We start from the raw sequence: 8,975 nt of genomic DNA, 5'->3' as shown, positions 1-8,975 counted from the left end.
TCGTTTGTCATGAAAAGACAAACGATCGAGTCATCGCAAGCTGTGTTTATCGTACCCACCCAGGATAATTATTAGAAGGATATTATCTTCAGAAGGATAGATCACCCCCTACGCACGATGTGGGACGAGTCAGAAGAAGAGGAAACCGCACATCAGTTTTCGTAATACAGTCAAATAGCAAAACGCATGATGAGGGACATTGGCTATGACTTCACTCATCGGGAAGACCTAAACTACGACAAAGGGCGGAACACGGTTATTCGACTCGTCTATGTGCCTAAAGGAAGGTCATCAAACTAATTTAGCAAAACTCAAAGAGGCTTGGGTTACACCTCCTCCTCATCAGAGTTGTGCTGCAACATCGGCGAAGAATCCGGTGACGCCCGATCGGATGATCAATCATCAACATCCTCGGCATGGGACTCGGACGTCAGTGTGGGAGACTTGTTCAAGGACCTCACAGTAAACATGACTATGACTGATCCTACCAAAATAATGGAGGATGAGCAGGTCCCGCTTTATGATGAAGCATGGGACTGTCACGTCAGTGCTCAGTGGAACGGTCACTTCGAACAGCGTGAACCACCCACGGAGGATGAAATCCTCCAGATAAACATAGGCGATGAGGCCAACCACAAGCCCATATTCATCAGTGTTAGCTTACCTCCCCAGGAGAAGGAGAACCTCATATCCCTCATACGGGAATATATTGACGTCTTCGAATGGAATTATAAGGACATGCCCGGCCTTGATCCTCAGATCGCCATGAGTTGCCTCAACATCGGCTCAGACGTCAAACCCGTCAAACAATAATAGAGACGGTTTCGTCCACAAATCATGGAAGTGATTGAAACCGAAGTAAAAAAGCTGATCGAATCCGGCTTTATCAGAGAGGAACAACACCCCGATTGGGTGGCCAACATTGTTCAGGGACCTCAACGCCGCTTGTCCAAAGGACAAGTTTCCTCTACCCATCACGGATGTCATCATCGACAACACATGCGGGTTTGAGAGAATGTCATTTATGGATGGGTTCTCGGAGTACAATCAGATCAAGATGCACCCTGATGATTGTAGGCAATAAAAATTCCTTTAAATCCTTATCAGAGAAGTTCAGAACAAAACTGCTAAAACCTCACCCAAAATAGCAAAAAGGGGAAAAAAACACTGATAAAAAGGGGAAAACGCTGATATCTCCCAAACCGTAAGGAATTTGGCGAAACAGAGGAAGCGAACCAAAGCCTTTGGCTAGGTTCAGATGGCTCCATCTCGTCGAGATAGGTGATTTTCATATATAATTCGTCCAATTCCGACTTACGGTTTGAAAGTTACGGCCTATTCTTCGATCCATGCTCAGGAGCACGCCTGCAGCTCGAATTTCGCCTGCACGATCAAGACCCAAGTCTGCCTGCACACCTGAGCTCGCCTGCAGACCCAGTTCGCCTGCAAGCTCGCCTGCAGACCCAAGTTTGCCTGCAGTCACAAGCTCGCCTGCACACTCGAGCTCGCCTGCAGACCCAAGTCTGCCTGCAGTCACAAGCTCGCCTGCAGACCCAGCTCGCCTGCAAGCTCGCCTACAGACCCAAGTCTGCCTGCAGTCCCAAGCTCGCCTGCAGACCCAGCTCGCCTGCAAGCTCGCCTGCAGACCCAAGTCTACCTGCAGTCCCAAGTTCACCTGCAGACCCAAGCTGCAGACTCACCAGCTCACTGTTAACAGCCCACTTGGAGTATGGGAACAGTTACATCAGTGGTCAGATCCCACAAATCAAGGGAGAAAGCATGGCGCTCCTCACCTAGCAAGAATAGGACGACCAAATGGGAGAAAGCCTGACGGGCGAACCTCGCCAGCCTGAACCTCGCCAACACGTTCACGCCCAAATGGGGGTGGCCACCTCATTTGCCTACACAGGTCTGACGTCCGTCTCTGACAACGACGACGACGATTGATCAGCAGTGGCAATGTCGCAGACTTCAAGCTCAGTTCAGGGCGAGCACGCAAATGTGCACATGACCGATATCCCTGACGAGATATCCAGGAGACTCGACGAGCAACAAGCAACCATCGACTCCCTAAAGGAGATGTTGGAGCAGCACCTGAGCGAGAAGAAGAGGAAGAGAGAGAGGACTTCGCGGGCTTCACATAAATCCCTGAAGCACAAAGAGCAGGTGCCTACTCCTTCTCACTCCTCATCCGAGTCATCTAGAGGAGCGTCATCTTCGGGCCATAACCCAAGAGACAAGAGGTTTGACGATCTCCAAAGTCAACTCGACGCCTTGAAGCTCCAGAAGCATGTGAGCAAGCTGGGGGTTGTCAGACCATATCTAATTGAATGGGATGCGGTCTCCTACCCGGCAAAGTTTGAGCCGCTGGACCTCCTGCCGTTCAATGGCAAGGGTTCTCCTACCCAGCACATCTACTACTTCCAGGCACAAACTGGACACATAGTGGGAAACGATCCCATTATGACTCGACTGTTCATTGGTACCCTCAAGGGGGTCGTTTTTGAATGGTTTCGCAGATTGGAGCCCGAGTCCATCACCTGCTGGAAGGACATGGAAAGGCTCTTCGTGGCCAGATTCTTCGACGATGACATAGAAGTATCTATGGCCACCCTGCTAACTGTGAAGCAGAGAACGACAGAGTCTGTAAGCAACTTTGTCAAGAGATTCAGAAACCGATCGCTACATTCCCGCGATCGAGTTTCCGATGCCACCCTCGTCGAGATGTGCCGGAACAATCTCTCCATCAGCGTTCTGTCCAATATGGGCGCTGTTGAAGCTCGCTCATGGAAAGACTTACTCCGCCAAGGAGAACAAGTCGAGAGCATGCTCAAGCATATGGGTGATGAAGACCCGCATGAATTTCGAGGAGATGATGACCAAGATGCCTTGGTAGTGGAGACCATTTCCTCATATCCTACGATTTCCCCCATTGATCCTCTTCAATAGGACGGCGGGCCCACGAAACTATCAAGTTAACTGTTACCTCTGATAATCATTTCTCCATCAGTCTCATTTAACTTGACGATGGATCTTTTAAAACTATCAAGTTAACTATTACCTCTGATAGTCTCCTCCAAATTTCCCCCGTTAGTCCTCTTCAATAGGACGGCGGGCCCACAAAACTATCAAGTTAACTGTTACCTCTGATAGTCATTTCTCCATCAGTCTCATTTAACTTGACGATGGATCTTTTAAAACTATCAAGTTAACTATTACCTCTGATAGTCTCCTCCAAATTCTTCTTCAGCCAGGTTCCCGGTTATGGCGAACCGCTCAAAACAGGCGAGCCTAACAGTTTAGGCGAGCTCCGCTTCTTGAGCCAGGTTCCCGGTTATGGCGAACCGCTCAAAACGGGCGAGCCTAACAGTTTAGGCGAGCCCATCTCTTTGAGTCAGGTTCCCAGTTTCGGCGAACCGCTCAAATCAGACGAGCCTAACAGTTTAGGCGAGCTCCACTTCTTAAGCCAGGTTCCCGGTTATGGCGAACCGCTCAAAACAGGCGAGACTAGCAGTTCAGGTGGGCTGCATCAAACTCCCACTTGGTCAAACCTTCAGATAGTTAGGACCAAAGCCACAATCCCCCACCAATCCTCTTCAATAGGATGGCTGGACCCCCACTGTCATGTTAACGGTCACCTCTGACAAATCAACTTACCAGTCCTCTTCAATAGGATGGTAGGTCCATAGAGTTGCTCAAATCGCAATAAACTCCCACTGTCATGTTAACACTACACCTCTGACAAAATCAACTTACCAATCCTCTTCAAAAGGATGGTAGGTCCTCAAAGTCACTCCGATCGCGGCAATTCCTATCACGTTAACGATTACCTCTGATAGCCGACATCGTCATTCCCGCAAATGACGTTGTCCGATCAGTCGTCATACTCATACGTCCCTGAATGATTTGATTCTCCCAGCACCGTCTTTCCCATAAAAGGCATTGTTGTTTGATAGTGGCCTACTATGCGATGTGCTGCTATTTCAGGGTTCGTCTTTGCCCCAAGAGAAGATAAATCAGGGTTCGTCTTCATCTTTGCCCTAAGAGAAGATAAGCTTCCCCCTAGACTCCAACGGGTATACGAGTATAAACTGTTCCCTAGACTCCAACGGGTATACGAGTATAAACTGTTCTCTTTACTCCAACTGGTGCATGAGTCCAAACTGCCCCCTTATACTCCCACTGGTGCAAGAGTATAAACTGTTCCTTTCCTCCAACCGGTGCACGGGGCTAAACTGCTCCTTCACTCCAACTGGTGCATGAGTCTAAACTACTCCTACCCTCCGACTGGTATACGAGGTTAAACTGCTCCCTTAAATCCAAACGCCTCGAAAGGCTAAGGATAGAGGAGAAATTTTAGCATTGAGCCTAAGAGAAACTCCTCGACAACTTACCATGCTAAGGGCAAGAGCATGGCTAGTCCAAAAAGATGAATCAAGTCCGTTGATAGCTGAGGGTTTGCTCAAAATCCTAGAAGGCGATCATCAGCTGCGAGTGAAGAGATCAACTTCACCGAGCTCGTTGGAGGGCTCCTCACTCCATCTGAGCAGGGATCACTTTACAGGTCTTCATATCTAAAGTGTTCCAGACCCTATGCGGCCTGATTCAGGTCTGAAAACTTTAGAGGGGGTTTTGTAGGCAATACAAATTTCCTTTAAATCCTTATCAGAGAAGTTCAGAACAAAACTACTAAAACCTCACCCGAAATAGCAAAAAGGAGAAAAAACACTGATAAAAAGGGGAAAACGCTGATATCTCCCAAACCGTAAGGAATTTGGCGAAACAGAGGAAGCGAACCAAAGCCTTTGGCTAGGTTCGGATGGTTCCATCTCGTCGAGATAGGCGATTTTCATATATAATTCGTCTAATTCCGACTTACGGTTTGAAAGTTACGGCCTATTCTTCGATCCATGCTCAGGAGCACGCCTGCTGCTCGAATTTTGCCTGCACGATCAAGACCCAAGTCTGCCTGCACACCTGAGCTTGCCTGCAGACCCAGTTCGCCAGCAAGCTTGCCTGCAGACCCAAGTTTGCCTGCAGTCACAAGCTCACCTGCACACTCGAGCTCGCCTACAGACCCAAGTCTGCCTGCAGTCACAAGCTCGCCTGCAGACCCAGCTCGCCTGCAAGCTCGCCTGCAGTCCCAAGCTCACCTGTAGACCCAGCTCGCCCGTCAGATGGCCGTCCACAGTACGAATGAGCGGACAGGCGCCGAAACAGCCTGCACCCTCATAAATGCGGCTCACCTCAGTTGTCCAGGTGAAGGGACGAGAGCCGCCAACGCTCGGTGGTTGGTCAGATCCACGCAAGCATCTGACAGCCGTTGTCACGCATACGAGGAGGGGCTTTCCCACTCCTATGTAGCGTGATGCAGAGCACAGCTCTTCGAATGACCACTGACGGTACGAATGAACAGCAGGACATCTCTGAACGACGTGTGGTCACATCCCATAATTCAAGGAGCAGTCAAGCTATCTCCCTGACCTCTATTAGTGGTCAAATCCCACGAATCAAGGGATGGCCCATGCCATCCCTTACCTATTAAAACCCATCTTCAGCCAGCATGAAGAGGGGATTGGCTGTTGCATATTCTGCTGGCTAATCTCCCAAAGGTTAAACCTGGACTTTTGCCAAAGGCTGCCTCATTTGAGAACTGAAGCTCCGGCAGCAACTTCGATCGGATCGTCCAAGGGAAGCAGACTCGGAACGCCTGCACACTCGAGCTCGCCTGCAGACCCAGCTCGCCTACAGACCCAAGTCTGCCTGCAGTCACAAGCTCGCCTGCAGACCCAGCTCGCCTGCAAGCTCGCCTGCAGTCCCAAGCTCACCTGTAGACCCAGCTCGCCTGTAAGCTCGCCTGCAGACCCAAGTCTACCTGCAGTCCCAAGCTCGCCTGCAGACCCAAGCTGCAGACTCGCCAGCTCACTGTCAACTGCCCACTTGGAGCATGGGAACAGTTACATCAGTGGTCAGATCACACAAATCAAGGGAGAAAGCATGGCGCTCCTTACCTAGCAAGAATAGGACGGCTGACAGGACCTCCTAAGTGGTCACATCCCACAGCTAGGGCGGCTGACATGACCCCCTAAGTGGTCACATCCCACAGCTAGGGCGGCTGGCTTCCTCACCTCTATTAGTGGTCAAATCCCACGAATCAAGGGATGGCCCATGCCATCCCTTACCTATTAAAACCCATCTTCAGCCAGCATGAAGAGGGGATTGGCTGTTGCATATTACAATCGTCCTCTTCTGGCGGCAATACTTCTCGCGATGACTGCAGAGTCGTGCGGGTGGCCCTGCCCCAAGAGGCCGAGGCAACTAAGCCTGAGGGATCTACCCAAGCCGAGGCAGGGGGTTCTTTTCCCCCCAAACCAGCTGAGGCCGAGCCGAGATTCGAGAATGCGGGTCTAGGGGCTGCTGAGTGGGTCGATCAACGATCCTCGCAGACCCCTGTGCAAAAGGAATCAACCATTCGTGTCGACGCAGACTACGCCTCCGCCGTCAACCTGAACGCTCTTCGTTCAAAAAGATCCAAACAGCGGCGACGAAAAGCTCTTGCTCGTCTCGAGGCACAATCCCTCATCCCCCACGACAGCCTGAATTATTATTCAGGCTTGAGAGGAATCAACCTCTTGAGCCAGCTTCCCAGTTTCGGCGAACCGATCAAATCAGGCGAGCCTAACGGTTTAGGCGAGCCCCACTTCTTGAGCCAGGTTTCTATTTTTGGCGAACCGCTCAAATCATGCAAGCCTAGCAGTTTAGGTGAGCCCAACCTCTTAAACCAGGTTCCCAGTTTTGGCGAACCGCTCAAATCGGGTGAGCCCAGCAGTTTAGGTGAGCCCCACTCTGTGAGCAAGGTGCTCAATTTTGGCGAACCAAGGGCACCTGGCGAACTCCGCAGTTCAAGAGGGCTTCGTCAAACAAGCGGACATCACCAAGCTCGTCTGACAGCCCAAGATCGCCAGAAAGGCGAAGTAACAGTTCGCCAGATAGGCGCAGGCACACTGTACCAATCTCGCCTGACGGGCGAACCTCGCCAGCCTTAACCTCGCCAACACGCTCACGTCCAAATGGGGGTGGCCACCTTGTTTGCCTGCACAGGTCTGACGTCCGTCTCTGATAATAACGACGACGATTGCTTAGCAGTGGCAATGTCGTAGACTTCAAGCTCAGTTCATGGCGAGCACGCAAATGTGCACATGACCGATATCCCTGATGAGATATCCAGGAGACTCGACGAGCAACAAGCAACCATCGACTCCCTAAAGGAGATGTTGGAGCAGCTCCTGAGCGAGAAGAAGAGGAAGAGAGAGAGGACTTCCCGGGCTTCACATAAATCCCTGAATCACAAAGAGCGGGTGCCTACTCCTTCTCACTCCTCATCCGAGTCATCTAGAGGAGCGTCATCTTTGGGCCATAACCCAAGAGACAAGAGATTTGACGATCTCCAAAGTCAACTCGACGCCTTGAAGCTCCAGAAGCATGTGAGCAAGCTGGGGGTTGTCAGACCGTATCTAATTGAATGGGATGCGGTCTCCTACGATGCGGTCTCCTACCCGGCAAAGTCCGAGCCGCTGGACCTCCTGCAGTTCAATGGCAAGGGTTCTCCTACCCAGCACATCTACTACTTCCAGGCGCAAACTGGACACATAGTGGGAAACGATCCCATTATGACTCGACTGTTCATTAGTACCCTCAAGGGGGTCGCTTTTGAATGGTTTCGCAGATTGGAGCCCGGGTCCATCACCTGCTGGAAGGACATGGAAAGGCTCTTCGTGGCCAGATTCTTCGACGATGACATAGAAGTATCTATGGCCACCCTGCTAACTGTGAAGCAGAGGAAGACAGAGTCTGTAAGCAACTTTGTCAAGAGATTCAGAAACCGATCGCTACATTCCCGCGATCGAGTTTTCGAGGCCACGCTCGTCGAGATGTGCCGGAACAATCTCTCCATCAGCGTTCTGTCCAATATGGGCGCTGTTGAAGCTCGCTCATGGAAAGACTTACTCCGCCAAGGAGAACAAGTTGAGAGCATGCTCAAGCATATGGGTGATGAAGACCCGCATGAATTTCGAGGAGATGATGACCAAGATGCCTTGGTAGTGGAGACCATTTCCTCATATCCTCCAAATTTCCCCCGTTGATCCTCTTCAACAGGACGGCGGGCCCACATAGTCGCTCTAATCGCGACAATCTTGTCAAGTTAACACTACACCTCTGACAATCTCCCGTCGATCCTCTTCAATAGGACGACGGGCCTACAAAGCTATCACGTTAACAATCACCTCTGATAGTTCTTCGACACTCCAACTGGTGCATGAGTTTAAACTGCTCCCTTAACACTCCGACAAGTACACGAGTATAAACTGCTTCTTCTGACACTCCAACTGGTGCATGAGTTTAAACTGCTCCCTTAACACTCCGACAAGTACACGAGTATAAACTGCTTCTTCTGACACTCCAACTGGTGCATGAGTTTAAACTGCTCCCTTAACACTCCGACAAGTACACGAGTATAAACTGCTTCTTCTGATCCTCCAACTGGTATAAGAGGTTAAACTATTCCCTATACTTCCACTTCTTGAGCCAGGTTCCCGGTTATGGCGAACCGCTCAAAACGGGCGAGCCTAACAGTTTAGGCGAGCCCATCTCTTTGAGTCAGGTTCTCAGTTTCGGCGAACTGCTCAAATCAGACGAGCCTAACAGTTTAGACGAGCTCCACTTCTTAAGCCAGGTTCCCGGTTATGACGAACCGCTCAAAACAGGCGAGACTAGCAGTTCAGGTGGGCTGCATCAAACTCCCACTTGGTCAAACCTTCAGATAGTTAGGACCAAAGCCACAATCTCCCACCAATCCTCTTCAATAGGATGGCGAGACCCCCACTGTCATGTTAACACTACACCTCTGACAAATCAACTTACCAGTCCTCTTCAATAGGATGGTAGGTCCATAGAGTTGCTCAAATCGCAATAAA

This window comes from Asparagus officinalis, chromosome 9, assembly GCF_001876935.1.
Source record: "Asparagus officinalis chromosome 9, Aspof.V1, whole genome shotgun sequence".
Classification (NCBI taxonomy): Eukaryota; Viridiplantae; Streptophyta; class Magnoliopsida; order Asparagales; family Asparagaceae; genus Asparagus; species Asparagus officinalis.
The sequence above is the reverse complement of the archived record's forward strand: the minus strand, read 5'-3'. Positions refer to the sequence as shown.